Source organism: Aphelocoma coerulescens, chromosome 3 (genome assembly GCF_041296385.1).
Source record: "Aphelocoma coerulescens isolate FSJ_1873_10779 chromosome 3, UR_Acoe_1.0, whole genome shotgun sequence".
In the NCBI taxonomy this organism is placed as follows: Eukaryota; Metazoa; Chordata; class Aves; order Passeriformes; family Corvidae; genus Aphelocoma; species Aphelocoma coerulescens.
This window is the reverse complement of record NC_091016.1, coordinates 38,648,407-38,662,153: the sequence shown is the minus strand read 5'-3', so window position 1 is coordinate 38,662,153 and position 13,747 is coordinate 38,648,407. Positions and strand designations below refer to the sequence as shown.

The window sequence follows — 13,747 nt, the reverse complement described above, 5'->3', positions numbered from 1 at the left end:
ATTACTGTTTCTTAATGAAGACAGATTCATCAAGTACCATTTGAAATGCATCACTCTAAGAATAACAAAAAGATCCCATTCCTTTTAAACTCAGTGACACCACAGGCAGAGTACACTCTGGGGAAAAAGAGAACACAGGATACTATTATGTGCTGTTTACAAAGACACTATTATAAATTGCACATCAAATAAATTAAGATGTGTTTGTAGTGGACTTCTTTCAAAAAGCCCTAAATCCTTAATATGTATGACCTCTCTAAATGAACTTCAGAACATCACAGATAGCATGGATGCCTTTCAGAAATAAAGGTAGGCAGAAGCATCCTGTTCAAACAGTATTTCAGAAAATGAAGTTCCAGCACATTTATTGTTGTGATAGATGTGGTTTGAGCCTACATCTTGGCAATCCTGTTTATTAGTTGAATTGAGTAGAAGTTGATACAGGAAACTTGAAAAACCTGCATTCGGTTGCACTTAGCTTTGCTCTCTATGGGCTTCCAAGGGGCAGCAATTTTATCTTTTAATTAACTATAGTTAGAGGAGAAACTTGTACTAGAAGAAAATTGTCAAATAATTATTCTATAACTATTCAGTATGTTCTGTATTTGTTCATTGCTCTTTGGGGATTAAGACACCTGGTGGTAATGAATGAGGCTATTAAAGCTTTGTAGAATAAAACTGATTTTATTACTAATAAGATGTAATGATAAAGGAATGTTAGCTTAATAGTTTGAACTCTTAACTTAATGGCCTTGCAATAGTAGCAATGGTTTTAAATTGCAGGAAACAAAGCTGGAGTCGGAAACTGCATTTCTTGATTTCTTACTTGTTTTGATACCTAAATGCCATTGGAACCACAGAATGGCTAAGGTCAGAAGGAACCTCTGGAGGTAATCTGGTTCAGCATCCTTGCTCAAGCAGGGCCACTTATTTATTTGTGTGGTAAGGTAACATCAATGCAAAGGGTCATTGGGCAGCCAGAGCTCTGTATTTCCTGATCTGTTTTCCTACTTGCTGCTTATGCTAAATGAGTGGTGGGACATCCTCTAATGGTTGAACAAAGCTTTTGTCTTGCTCATTGCTCCTGGCTTCTTTTGCACTCCACCATTGTTCATCCGTCTTAATTAGCTATAAACTGAATTTACTGTGGTATTTCACCAGTCTGAGCTTTTTTGAGGTGAAAAGATCTAGTAAGTCTCTGTACAGTAGACTTACAATCACCGTGAATTGGACTCAAATAGACCTTTACATGATCACACCAGCAATTAAACATTGAGTAAGGAAATGGGCAAATGAGTACATGGATTAATTTCTTCCCCTACATATTAAGTCTAGAGGAAGCTGTTACATTAGCAGACTGTTAATTTTCTGTAAAAGAAGCCTTGAGTTAATGCAGCTTTGACTACTTCTGCTTGGTTTTTGCAGAAGGGTGTCACAGACTTTCCAAACTTGAACAGCAGTCTCTTCTTTGGACCTTTACTGTGATCTTCCAGGATGCTCTTCCTTCTCCTAGGAGGATGATAGAGAGGTGTTTTGGGGTGGGGATTTTTGTTGTTTGTTTTGTTTTGAGGGGTGTGTATGGTATATTGTAGGGGAACTCTTTGAAAACCTGGTCAGAATAAATTGTTCTTCAACAGAAGATTAATTTCTGTGTCAGGATGGGTGGGAAGTATGTGCTTTCAGCTACAGAAAGCAGTTGTGGTCCTCTTTGGGGATAGAACTCAAACTTCCTTACATGGGAAAGAGGAGAATGTGGGTAGCAAGCTGTCCATCTTGTTGCTGTGGTAGTCATGGTTGGTCTGAGCAATCAAGGGAGAGGTGCCATCCAAACAGTGGTTGTTGGTGACGAGGAATCTGCGAAACTCTAACTTGTGGCTTGCTCACAAGCTGTTGTTCTTTGTTGAAGTTTTCTTTTTAGCTCATACGGTGTTTGTGCTTTCAAAAAAAGGCTTTCTTCCAGAACCAGAAAATGGAATAGTCAGGTGAGAAAAGAAGCAGAGGTGTCTCAAGATCTGTGTTAAATGTCTTTGTGGCCCTTCATCAAGCCTGGTGGAACATCTTGTAGCTGATAGATGATGAGAAATGGCCAGATTTGGGCCTTGGGAAGTGTTTCCTTTTTTCTTTTACTGTCTTGCATGGACATACTTAAAATTATCTTGCTCTCTTCATTTTGGGGAGATTGAGTCAGGTGAGTAACATTCCTGTGGGTTTACTTATTAATTATTGAGTAGGGAAATGAATTGCAGTGTTGCCTTACCTTTTGCATAGGAAGTAGGAGCTGTTGTCACTCTTGTTTTAAAAATGTGTGTGTGGCTATAATCCATTTGGTAAGATGACCCCTTCCAAGTACCTATTATGGGGAAGGAGTGGTAGTGCTTTCCTCCACTTAATTCACCAAGTCTGGGTATTTGAATACTACCATGCTGGGTGCCTTGGAAATATCTGTAATAGCTATAGAAAGCAGTAGAGGACAAACTGCTTTTTATATTGAGTCAAGGTTGAAGGATGGTGTTTGTCTGAAAATGCTCTCAGTTCCTGTATAATTGATTGCTGGTGGAGAAGGGGTTACAGCTGCACAGGAGACATCTTCATCAGTGAGACTACTTGTACTATTAAACACTATACTCTTCTTCAGAGCCAGGCACTTAATAACAAACCAAGCTGTCAAGTAGTATGCTACACATACTACTGAGGGAGCTTGAAGGCTGTAATACTGGGAGAACAAAGCTAATGTAAACACCATTTATGGTTCATGAGGTTAACTTTCTACTTGCTTAAGCTTTCAATAATTAGGTTCTTTCATGTCTATCTTTTGTATTGCCGGTTGCATGTAGAGTTCTGAGGTTCAGCAGCTTGGTTCACAGCTTGGCTTTAAGCTTTGCTGTGTTGTCTTTCCCCTGTTGTCTTTGAAAATACTCTATAGTTTTTCTTCAACAGAAAGACTTACAGTTCTCTGTAATCATAGCTTTGCTATTATGGCTGAGCTGCTTGGCATAATGCTTAAGTAAAGCTTTAAAGAAAATTCACAGGTTTGAGTAATTCCTGAATATGCCTGTACTGTATGGGGAAGGAGAGAGCCTTTGTACTGACTGAGCAAGCAGAAACTAAATTTCCAGTTAGTGTGCTAGAAAAAACTTGCATAAAAATTCTGAATTCCAAATATTTTCTCTTGTCCCCAAATTGCATCTGAGATGGCGATCTTGATGTTGATGCTACTTTATGGCCTCTGGAGTTTTTTTGGTTTGTTTTTAATTTATAGCTCTTCTTATTCTTCCCTCTTTCTCCTATTTTTGTCATGCTGGAGATACTTGGAGCAAAACCAAATTCTGGAAAAAACAGATATATTATGTTGTCTGAAGTATCTGTATCCTGCTCAATGGACAGCTGGGATCAGCACAGAAGAAAAGTATTACGTGAAAGACAGCATGAGCAGCAGACTATGTCACTGGGAAATGAGAAGATAATTTCACAGCAAATTTGTGGCAAGCTTGGAACACTGTCAAGTATGAGATGACAGGCAGCCGACATGGAAACATTCAACTGCCACTACCATTGTGACTTAAATGCTTTGTGCTTATTTTGCAATGCTTATCTTTTACTTAGTTTTATGATCCAAACTGGAAAATAAACTATTTGAACAGTTGGGAATGGAAAGTGTCAGCCTCCCTTGGTCTTGATTAAATCATTTTCTCTTTAGCCGCCTTTTCCCTCTCATCTGTCTTTTCCTCCACTCTGGCGCCTTCTTAAGTTTTTGACCATTTCTGGTCCAAGTAATCTGACAAGAGAAATGTTCTGTGGGTTAGTGTCCTTTCCATTAAAAGTTCTGGTAGAAACAAAGCAGACAAGCTGGCCTGTCTGCTGTGTGTTTGTCCGCTTGCCCAAGCTGCTCATCTAACGGGCCCCTCCAGGGAGCATGTCCCAGCTCTGGCCAGTGTTGTCTTCCTGTCCTCCATGTAGTGAATTGCTGCCTTTTTTGGCTGTGTTGTTTCCTCCCTTGAATTCCATGAAATGGATACTACTGAACAACTCCAGTTAAGATGGAAATTTTTAGGATGTTCCCCCCTGCTTTTTATATAGTGGTTAGCCTACAGAGATATTTGGGCTCACCTGGCGCCTCACTAAATTGTAGTGATGAACATTTGTGCTTCTTTTGGTTTTGAAAAACTAATAAAAATGTTCTTTTGTCTATTTTTTCCCCTCCTTTTTAAAACAGTCAGCATAGCTGAATCATTTTGGAGACAAGAATTGTAAAAGATTTAACTTCATGATTTTCTGACTTGCTTATTTTAATAATTGGAGACTGTTGTATGGACGATGTTGCAGGATGTTTGCGTGCACAAGGACTTACTCACTGCATCTGAGTAAGTCTTGGTTGCTGTAAAGGAGGAGGATGCATCTAAGTGACCTGAACTGAAGCTGTTCCTGCAGGTTGTTTAGAACACAAGGTTTTTCGTTTCTGCTGTTTCCAGCCTGTTTTTGGACCTGACCTTTCCTTTCTTTTCCACTTAGTATTTCTAATTCTACCTCGGTAATAAGTGTTTTTACTTATGTAGTGGTGTTTGAGCAGAAACTTCACATACAGTGGCTTATTTACCTATTTTAAATCTAAGTGTTTCAGTGAACTTTCTGCCCTCATAATCTACAGTGCTAAAGCAAAAAAGATGCTTGAGGTGGAGAAGGGACTGTTGTCTGTAGTACAGCAGTGTGCTTCTTTAAGTAGCTGCAAGGAAAAGGTGTGGTTTTTTGGGCAAGGTGTTCAGGCATGAAAGCTTTTATCAATCTCTAGAAGCAGATGTGATCTATAGCCCTGATACTGCAGCACTTCCATCTACAGATTTTGACTTGTTTACCCAATTCATTCCTTCTAACTGGAAAAGTAAAAAAAAATCTGCAACTGCAAAGCTGAAAGAGTAAAAATGGCATGAAAGGAAAAAAATACCATAGAAAAAGCACAAATACTTTTAACTTTGAGGTCATAGTGATGCTGATAGTGTCCCCAATACCCCCAGCTCTGCAGGTGTCTTCTTAGAATTTAAACCGTTCTTGTAGGGAATGGAAGTGGTGGCTAAAATAACTCCTGCAATTACGTATAATGAAAAGGTAAGGAAGGTGATGGCAACAAGTACAAACCAACAGTTTCAAAAATGCTAATGAAGATAAAACTCTCTAACAAGTCTGCATAATCTGAGGCTAAGGGACAACTGGCTCCTTTATCAGAAACCAACTTAATGGCAGTGGCGTGGAGGAGCCTGGACTCTCCTTTGCAGGGCTCCACAACAGTGTGGCAGTACCTAATGGTAACAATCTTTGAAAAATTCAGTTTCTCTTTGTACTTCTTAACCTTTTAATCTGATACTCATCCCACCAGTATTGTGAAAAGACTGAAAAATGATCTAACCGCATAAATATTAACCAACCTGTTACTGTGGGAAAATTGAGGCAGATACTATTTTAATTAGTTCAGATCCATCTTATTAATTAAAATTATTGTGACATACTTCATGTTTTGCAAGGTAGAAGTCCTTTGCATGGTTAATTTAACTCAGACTCTAAATAAGTGAAGAATTCAGTACTGAGGGCGATCAACCACAGTAGCAGCTTGCCTAAGTGTGCAGTGGATTTTCGGTCACTTGGGGTCTTCAAGTCAAGATTAGATCTGTTTCAGAATGGTGTTTTCTGGCCAAGCTGGCATGTGTGAGATGGATGCAGCAATTGTTGTGAGGCTCTAGAAGGTGCTGTGTGGGAAATTGATGAGTTTATCATGTGAGTCCTTTGGCCTCAAGGTCACCATGGTTGCAAAAGATGAAAAATCATGACCTGTGTGGTAGGGAGTGTAGATGAGGAAAATTTAGGGGGACTGTTGTTGAAGTCCTCAAGTCTTTGCTTCTTTTAATACATTTTAATACATTTGACTCCTACCTTAACATTTTGATACTGGTAATTCAAGTTTATTTGCTATCCAGGATTTTACTTACTACTCAATTCTAAGATGGTGGAAAATTAAGAGTATTCTTATGTCTCCCTGTGAGCTGTGCTGCATTTGTCTCTGCTGCACAGCAACACTTAGCCTGTCAAATATTTTTCCTGTTTAATTTTACCTCTGAGAGTAAGGCTGTTTGGCTTGCAGTTGCTGATGGTATGAGTGCATCATGAGGCATAAGGAGAAGAGGGGAGTGAGGTGTGGGGGAGAAAATCACCACCTTTCTCTGGGGACAGAGAAAACACTGCTTTCAGCAGTGGTGCTGGTTTATACTGCTTTAAATACTGATAGTTATGCTATAAGATGACCCAGTGCTTCAAAAGCACATTTTAAGGATGAGCTGACATGAAAATGTAAGTCTTTTGCAGAGCAGGTTCACTCAGAGAGAAAACTTTTCCTCTGAAAATACATGTCATATTTAAGTTCCTCAGTTTTTTCTCTAGCATCTTCTCTGTGAATGTATTCTGTTCCTACAAGTGCTGCTTGATTTAAGGTTAATGTCTGGTGGGGAAATAAGTAGCTGTGAAACTACTAACATGGGATGAGTGTAATTCCTTTAAGTGACCTATCCATTTTCAGCTTTATTACTGCATGGTCACTGCTTCCCTCAGTGCTTTTAAAATTGGAGCTGGGGGGAGGGGAAGCTTTGTGCACAACTTTACCTTCCTCAAAATGAATAAATTGGAGACTTGATTGGAGGGGCAGCTCTCTCTTGTGTTTCCATTTGTCCAGGCTGGATAGCTTACTAGAAGCTCCCTGCATGTTTGTCTTTGCTTGCTTTACTAAGTTGCTTCTCCGTTGGGCTTTATCCTGTCTCTTGCTTTCTGAAAACAAGTGTGCTTACAGCTTGAACAGCAATCTTCCTCTGTTGCTTGCCTTCCCCTTTATTTTGAAAGTGTCCCCAAGGAAAAGTGGCAAGAAATGGAAGTCCCATCAGCTTTAACATTAGCACAATTGCAGTTCACTTCTGTAGCTTAAACCACAGTCCTCTTGAGCTGCATATACCTCTGAGAGTAAGGGAAGGAAAGAAGGAGTGAGATGGAGGCAGGCTGATTTCTGTGGAGAGTTATGACTGTCTTTCAAGCTATCTGACTGAAGTAAAGAAGTAAGATCCAGCCCCGGGGCTGGTGAGGATAGTGAATGAGGAGAATACACTGATTGCCTGTGTATTGAGAAAATAATGTAATGAGATCCCAACTCATGAAGATCAAAGCCTGCTAGAAGTGGCCTAAAGATGGGGTAGGGATAAACTTTTGAAAAAATAGAAGTTAGATCTTGCATCTGAGTTCCTCTCTTCTGTTACTGTTTGGGGACAGAAGCGTTGTAGCTTGTGGGGTTGCCTTGCAAAGCTAATGCATAGATCCTTTGCTACTGATTCAGCTGTAGCCAGAGATCCTGGCACTGACTGCACAAGAAGGACTGCATATTAGTATTTGAATATTTGATATGCAAGGCTAATGCAGCAGATTTGAGGAAAAACCTGAGCTGATTCCTGTAGCAATAGGGTGGTTCATAAGTTGCTTTGCAGTCCTAGAGTAAGGAAAGTCTGTGGTTCAACTTGACCTGTCTGTACTTCTGTAGTCAGCTTCGCTGGCTCAGAGGGATTGCAGGAAAACTGGGAAGTAAATCTCTTCTGGATAGATTTGTCAAGCACTTCTGCTTTTTAGGATTTGGAAGGCAAGCAGATGACGTCTGGTGAGCTTTGCTGGCAGAACTTCTCTGTATGCTCTGCCCTCAAATGTGTCATAACTATTGATGAAAGTGCTGGCAATTTGTGAAGGTGCTACATATAACTGCCTTGGCAGGGACGAGGCACACGGCAGATAATGGGACAGTGAACCTTGAGCCAGTGTGACAATGAGCTGCTGAGGGACTTAATTTGCGTTTGTTAAAATCGGAATAAACTACTACCCTCAACTAGGACCAGTAAAAGCAATACAGATTTGATTGCATTCTACTCTGGCAATCTCTAAATGATAGTAGATGCAGAACCCATGAAATTGTATAGTGCAGTTTTTGGGTTTGTGTGTGGTGTTGTTTTTAAAATAGCTTTGTGGTGATTGTTTTTCTGTTGAGTATTTTTTTTTAACTGGAGAGCTAAGTTTGTTTACAAATAAAGTGTAAATGGGAATGCTTTCAGTGAGAAAAAGGTTTGTGAAGGTTAATGTGTCTGATTTATTTGGTTGTTTGTTTTTTCTTTCTTCTTGTTGAGCTTATTGCAGGGATTGCAGTGATGGTATGACAAACTGATGACCAGGCTTACATTGCTACAGGATTTGTGATCTTGGAAAAAACAGCTATACTCTGCACCACAGGTCTTTAAGAAGAGTGACTGTTAAATAGTCATTTGAAAAGCTGGGGGAGCTTAACTCTTTTGGGATGTTTTGGTATGGAAAGTGAAAAGATTTAGAGTTTTTCCTGCCTAGTGAAAATACAGATTATTTACAATGAAGTGATGCTCATTCAGTCCCTGAGGTTGTGAGGAATGAGACAACTCTTAGTAGAAATTAAAACAATTTATTAAAACAGAAAAATTGAAAAATTGCAAAAATTAGCAAAATATAAAAATTTGGGATCCTAGTGGCTCAGGAGGTATGCCCCAGGAGTGCAGGGATTCGAGATCTTCAGGCTTAGATAGCACTGGACCTCAGGTAGAGAAAAAGGGGCTTGCAGTGCTAGGCTGGTCAAAAAGAAATATATTTCTAAAAGGCTCCTGGAAAGGAGTAGGTTTCTCCAGCACCGAACTCAACTGGAGAGGAAGGGAAATGAGAGGGGGTGTATCTTTATCTTGCACTTTTATAGCCTTTGCTCCGCCCACAGTCCACCCACAGCCCACCCCTTTGGTTTAAGGTGATTGGTGTTTTCCCTTTGACAGATTATCTCTGTCCACCAATGGCTCACCCTTGTCAGAGGGGTGGTATTAGTTGAGATAAGGGTCATTAAAATTCAGGTTGCTATGGAGCTTACAGGGTAATGGCTGTGGGGGCTGTGCTGTTTGTTGGAACTGGGGTTTTGAAATCTTCTTTGGAACCAAAGTACAAGTAAAAACATAAAAAAATACATCCAACACATCTTAAAACACTTGTAAAAGTATACAGTAAACATAGGAAAGATAACTCTTATGGTGTACAAGTGATTAATGTTTGAAAAGGGATTTTAACTGGGGAACTTTTAACTGGGGATTTTTACTGGGAAGGGCACAAATGAACAGCTTGGAACGAGTGAAAACCAAAATAATAAAACTTGACTTGTGTACCTGGGCTGATGGGTTAATTTTAACATTCAATTTAAAAATATTTAACTCAAAATTAATTAAAGCACTTAATATGCGAAGACAAAGCACTAATAGGGATTTTATATATGACAGGAAGATGACTCTTAGATTTTTTTTTTTTTGGTGGTGATTTTTTTTTTCCTGGTGGAAACTTTTTTTTTTTTTTTTTACTTGAAAACTCAAATGTTGCAATTCTATGGCTCTGTGGAACTGCCAGCTCGGTCTGACCCTCTGCTCAGCCAGCTCTGGAACTGGCCCATTACTGGCTGGTACAGAGAAACCAATCAGTTATAAGCGCAAGATAAAGATCCTTTTAAATGTGCTTGGTTCAGTATGTCCTAAAGAACCAGCTTAACTAAATGTATTTTAAACCTCTGAAAGAGGGGCCAGAAGTCCAGTTTTGACAGATGTTCTTTACTTTGTTTTGCTTGAGCAGCTTAGAGATGAGTCAGTTGCCCAAATGTAGGCATCTAGAGCTGCTCAAAACTTCTGCAGTATTCAAGAGCCTGTATGGGACTAATGGATGTGATGTAGGATACAGGGGAAGCCTGTACCTCTCTGTAGGTGTGGCAGGAGACAACACGAGGGACACATCTATGGTGAAGGGAACTATAGGTACCTATGATCAGTCATTTGAATTCCACCCTAAACCTCCTCAGCTTTTTTTAACCATATATATCCCTCATTTTCCCTCTGTTCCTTTTGATAGTACATGATTGTGATGTCCCTCAGGTGTCTGTACTGGGACCCGTGCTTTTAAATGTCTTTATTAATAGGTGGTAGTGGGATTGAGTGCACTCTTGGGAAGTTTGCAGGTGACACTAAGCTGAGTGGTACAGTGGATTCACTGGAGGGAAGGGGTGCCATCCAGAGGGACCTTGACAGGCTTGAGAACAGGGCCCATGTTCAACAAGGCCAAGTGCAAGGTACTGCACCTGGATCAGGAGAATCGTCAGTATCCACACAGGCTTGGTGGAGAATGGATCAAGAGCAGCCTTGCAGGTAAGGACTCGAGGGTGCTGATGTATGAGAGGCTGGACATGAGCTGGCAGTGTGCACTCACAGCCCAGAAACCCAGCTGTATCCTGGGCTGCATCCAAAACTGTGGCCAACAGGGTGAGGGAAGGGGTTCTCCCTCTGCTGTTCCTGTGACATCCCACCTGGAGTGCTGTATCCAGCTGTGAGGTCCCCCAATAAATGAAAGAAATAGACCTGTTAGACTGGGTCTGGAAGAGGGCTGTGGAAGTGATCTGAGACTTCTACAAAGAAAGGCTGAGAGCACTCAGATAGTTCAGCCCAGAGGAGAGAAGGCTCTGAGGAGACCTTATGGTGGCCTTTCAATACTTAAATGGGGCTTATAAAAAAAATGGAGAGAGACTTTTTACCAGGGCTTGTAGTGTCATGGGACAAGGGGTAGTGGTTTTAAACTAAAGGAGGGTAAAATGATTTTAGATAGAAAGAAAAAATTACTTTGTTATGAGCATTGTTGTGGTGAACCACTGGAACAGATTGCTCAAAGAAGTTGTGCATGTCCCATCCCTGGAAGTGTTCAAGGCCAGGTTAGATCAAGCTCTGAGCAACCTGATCTATGTGAAAGATGTCTCTGACCATAGCAGGGGTATTAGAGCTAGATGATAATTAAATGTCTTTTAATCCAAACCATCCTATGATTCTGTGTTGCTACACAATTTTTAATGAAATGCTGAGTTCCTCTTCCAGTAGCCTAGGCTGAATTTTATTTCTGAATCTGTAAGGGTAGATATGAAGAGCTGTTCTCATCATGAGCTTTGTAGCTTCTGCTGCTCCTGCAGTGTTCTTCAGCTTTGCCTTTGTTCATTCCTTAATGTTTCCAGAGCTATACCTTGTGTATCTGTCTAAAAATACATTTTAAACTATTATGTTGTGCTTGCTCTGTTGTACGACTGCATCAATAAAAGTCCTCTGCTAAAGAGCACTTCAGAAAGTGTACGTCTAGATTTGCAATGCACAGTAAAATCGCCTTGTATGATAATGTAATTCTCATGAGTGCTGTACGCTGTCTCCCACTAAAATTGTTGGATTGAGTTCTCTCCAAGAATTTCTGAGTTATAGTTGCTTCTGAATTTTGCATTTTTCTTCTGTCCCTCTGCATGGTTGCTCAGTAGTTTTCTTCTGGCATTTTTGAGTGGCTCATGTAGCACATCCTTGACAGGAACACTTACCAGAATGGATGAAGGACATTGCAATGAAGGTAACATTTTCTGGTAACAGCAGCTGCCAATCTAAATGTGTACCTGCTTCAACGGTGAGCATAAGGATTCATGGGTCCTACAGTCACCAAAGACTAAAATCTTTCCAGGCTGGAAAAGTCCTGCATGGGACAGAAAAACTCTGCAGGTAACTGTTCTTGTCCCAGGTCTGCCCATCACTGGAGACAGAAATATTAGAAACTTGAACCCTTTGAACACAGGTTTGCACCACATTTTCAGACTATCATACTTGACCTATGGGAGTTTGGTTTTATTTATTGATGTTTCTAGATTATGGTAAATTTTGTAGCATGCTGAAATATTATGCTTTACTTTATTTATTTTGAAACTGTATACTATGTAAGTTGATTTAGGTCTTTGTAAGTTTGCTTTGACATCTGTGTCTCTGAATGCCAAATAATGTCTTGATCCAGAAAATGATAGGGGCCAAGAGATATTTTTCTCATTGAGATGCACCTTGTCAAAACAAAAATTTCAGGGTTGGGAAAACTGGTTATTTTCAAAGCACAAGTGAAAGATCCTAGGACAGACCTGGAGTGTTTGGTCCTGGAATGGAAATCCTTGTGGTTAGGGCTGAACTCTCCTGCCTGCTCAGACAGTTTATGTATTTGGAATGATTTGTGGAACAATCAGTCAGCTGAACTGGGAGCTCCCTGTGCAGAAGTACAAAGAAACAGGAATACGCCTCAAATCAGTTTTGGTTTTGTTCTTTAAAGTGCCTTATCTGAGATTCTGTGCAGAAGCATTCTGCATTTCCAGCCCTTTAGGAGATGCCTGTGCTTATTCTTTTTTTCTTGCTCTAGTAAGAACACATCTTAAGAATGGAGGGGGGTGGGAGAGGGGAACAGGTTGGTGGTGATAAATGCGCTTATAGGTGCTGTTATAGGCTGCTGTGGAATTGAGCCCAGCCAAACCTTTCTTCTGAAGCTGTGCAGGTGTGTAAAAGGAAAAAGAAAAAGGAATGAGGGCAGGCAGGCCAGGATGAGGGACCATGTGGTGCACTGGTTATTTTCAGCTGAGAGAGAGAGGGTAATGCTGAGATTCAGCCACTGGTTTAAAAAAAAACCAGAACAACAGCAACAAGCAGCACCAAAAGAAAAAGAAATTTGGGCTGAGCAGCTCTGAAGAGGCAGAGAGAGGAATGTCTTTTCTGTGCATTGATCGTGTGTGTCTGATGCGAGCTTCCTCTTGCAGCTTTGAGTTCCAAAGCTTAATGTCATAAAACTTGAAGTGAGTGACAGAACAGAGAGGTTTCCATGCTTGGACAGACAGTGAAACACTGTTATCAAGATTTGCCTTTATCGAAGTCCTGAGCCTTTTTGTTTTTCTTGAAGGACTTGTGAGTACTAAGCTGCTGCAGCCTGAGAGCAAGAACAGCTGGCAGGTGTCACCAGGGAGTTTCTCCCTGAATTTGGTAGCTCCTTTTGAGGAAGCTCATTTGTTGCATTTCACTAGCAGGGAGGATGCTGAAAGGTTTCTTTTTCTGGCGCTCTTGAGCTTCTGAAATAATTGGTCATTAGTAACTAAGGAACAGAAGTATTTACAGGAAAAGCTCCTAGAAGCTGGCTTCCCTCTGAAAGATAAGTTGTTTTGATCCTGTTTGTTTTTTTCTGAAGGGTGAGGAATTTGTACAGAGTGATCCAACCACTGACGACGTATCTTGTAAAATATGAGTCGGGAAGCATAATTAATACTATATCATCTGATCAGTCAAGCAGCCCTACAGAAGGGATTGAGACTAATGACTTTATCTCAGAGGGTCACTTAGTGTTGCATAATGTCAAATGACTACATTAAACTTGATACTGAGCAACGTAATATGGCAAGAGAATGTGATAAATACAGAAATCTAGGGAACGTCACTCCTAAAGTGTGATCTAATTTATGATCTCTGTAAAAGGGTACCTTTAATAATACTACTTTTGAATTATCTATAGTAAAGACATAATTTTTTTTGATGTACCTTCTCCTCCTTTGGCATAGCTTCAGTTCTTAAAGGAGAATAACTGGACTGTGAGATGTTGCATGTAGTGGATTTAGATTAATTTATTACACAGAAGTTGAACTAAATAGTTGTAAAATTGGGTTGAATGTCATCTCTTCGGGAGAGTGAGGGTTGAACAATAAAGCCTTCTCCCACACTAACACCCTTCCAGAGTGTCTTTTTGGTCTTCCAGAAGCATTGTACTTGAAGAACTGATCCTCGACAGGATTGTTTTATCATGGGGTGAACAGTGATTCAAA

At 40.3% G+C, this 13,747-nt stretch overlaps 1 protein-coding gene across 8 annotated transcripts in view; it reads left to right on the top strand.

The window, feature by feature from the left end:
• GLP1R (glucagon like peptide 1 receptor) overlaps nucleotides 1–13,747 on the top strand; it is an 82,589-nt gene that overhangs the window by 9,998 nt on the left and 58,844 nt on the right. For 2 of the 8 annotated variants that reach the window (XR_011149784.1, XR_011149778.1), the window contains exon 7: nucleotides 784–3,710. The exons of 1 other annotated variant lie outside the window; for it this stretch is intronic. The gene's annotated coding sequence lies outside the window, so the exon portion shown is untranslated. Of the gene's footprint in view, nucleotides 1–783; nucleotides 3,714–13,747 lie in introns of those variants that run through there. 5 more of the 8 variants (XR_011149781.1, XR_011149783.1, XR_011149779.1 and 2 more) reach the window with 4 other exon arrangements.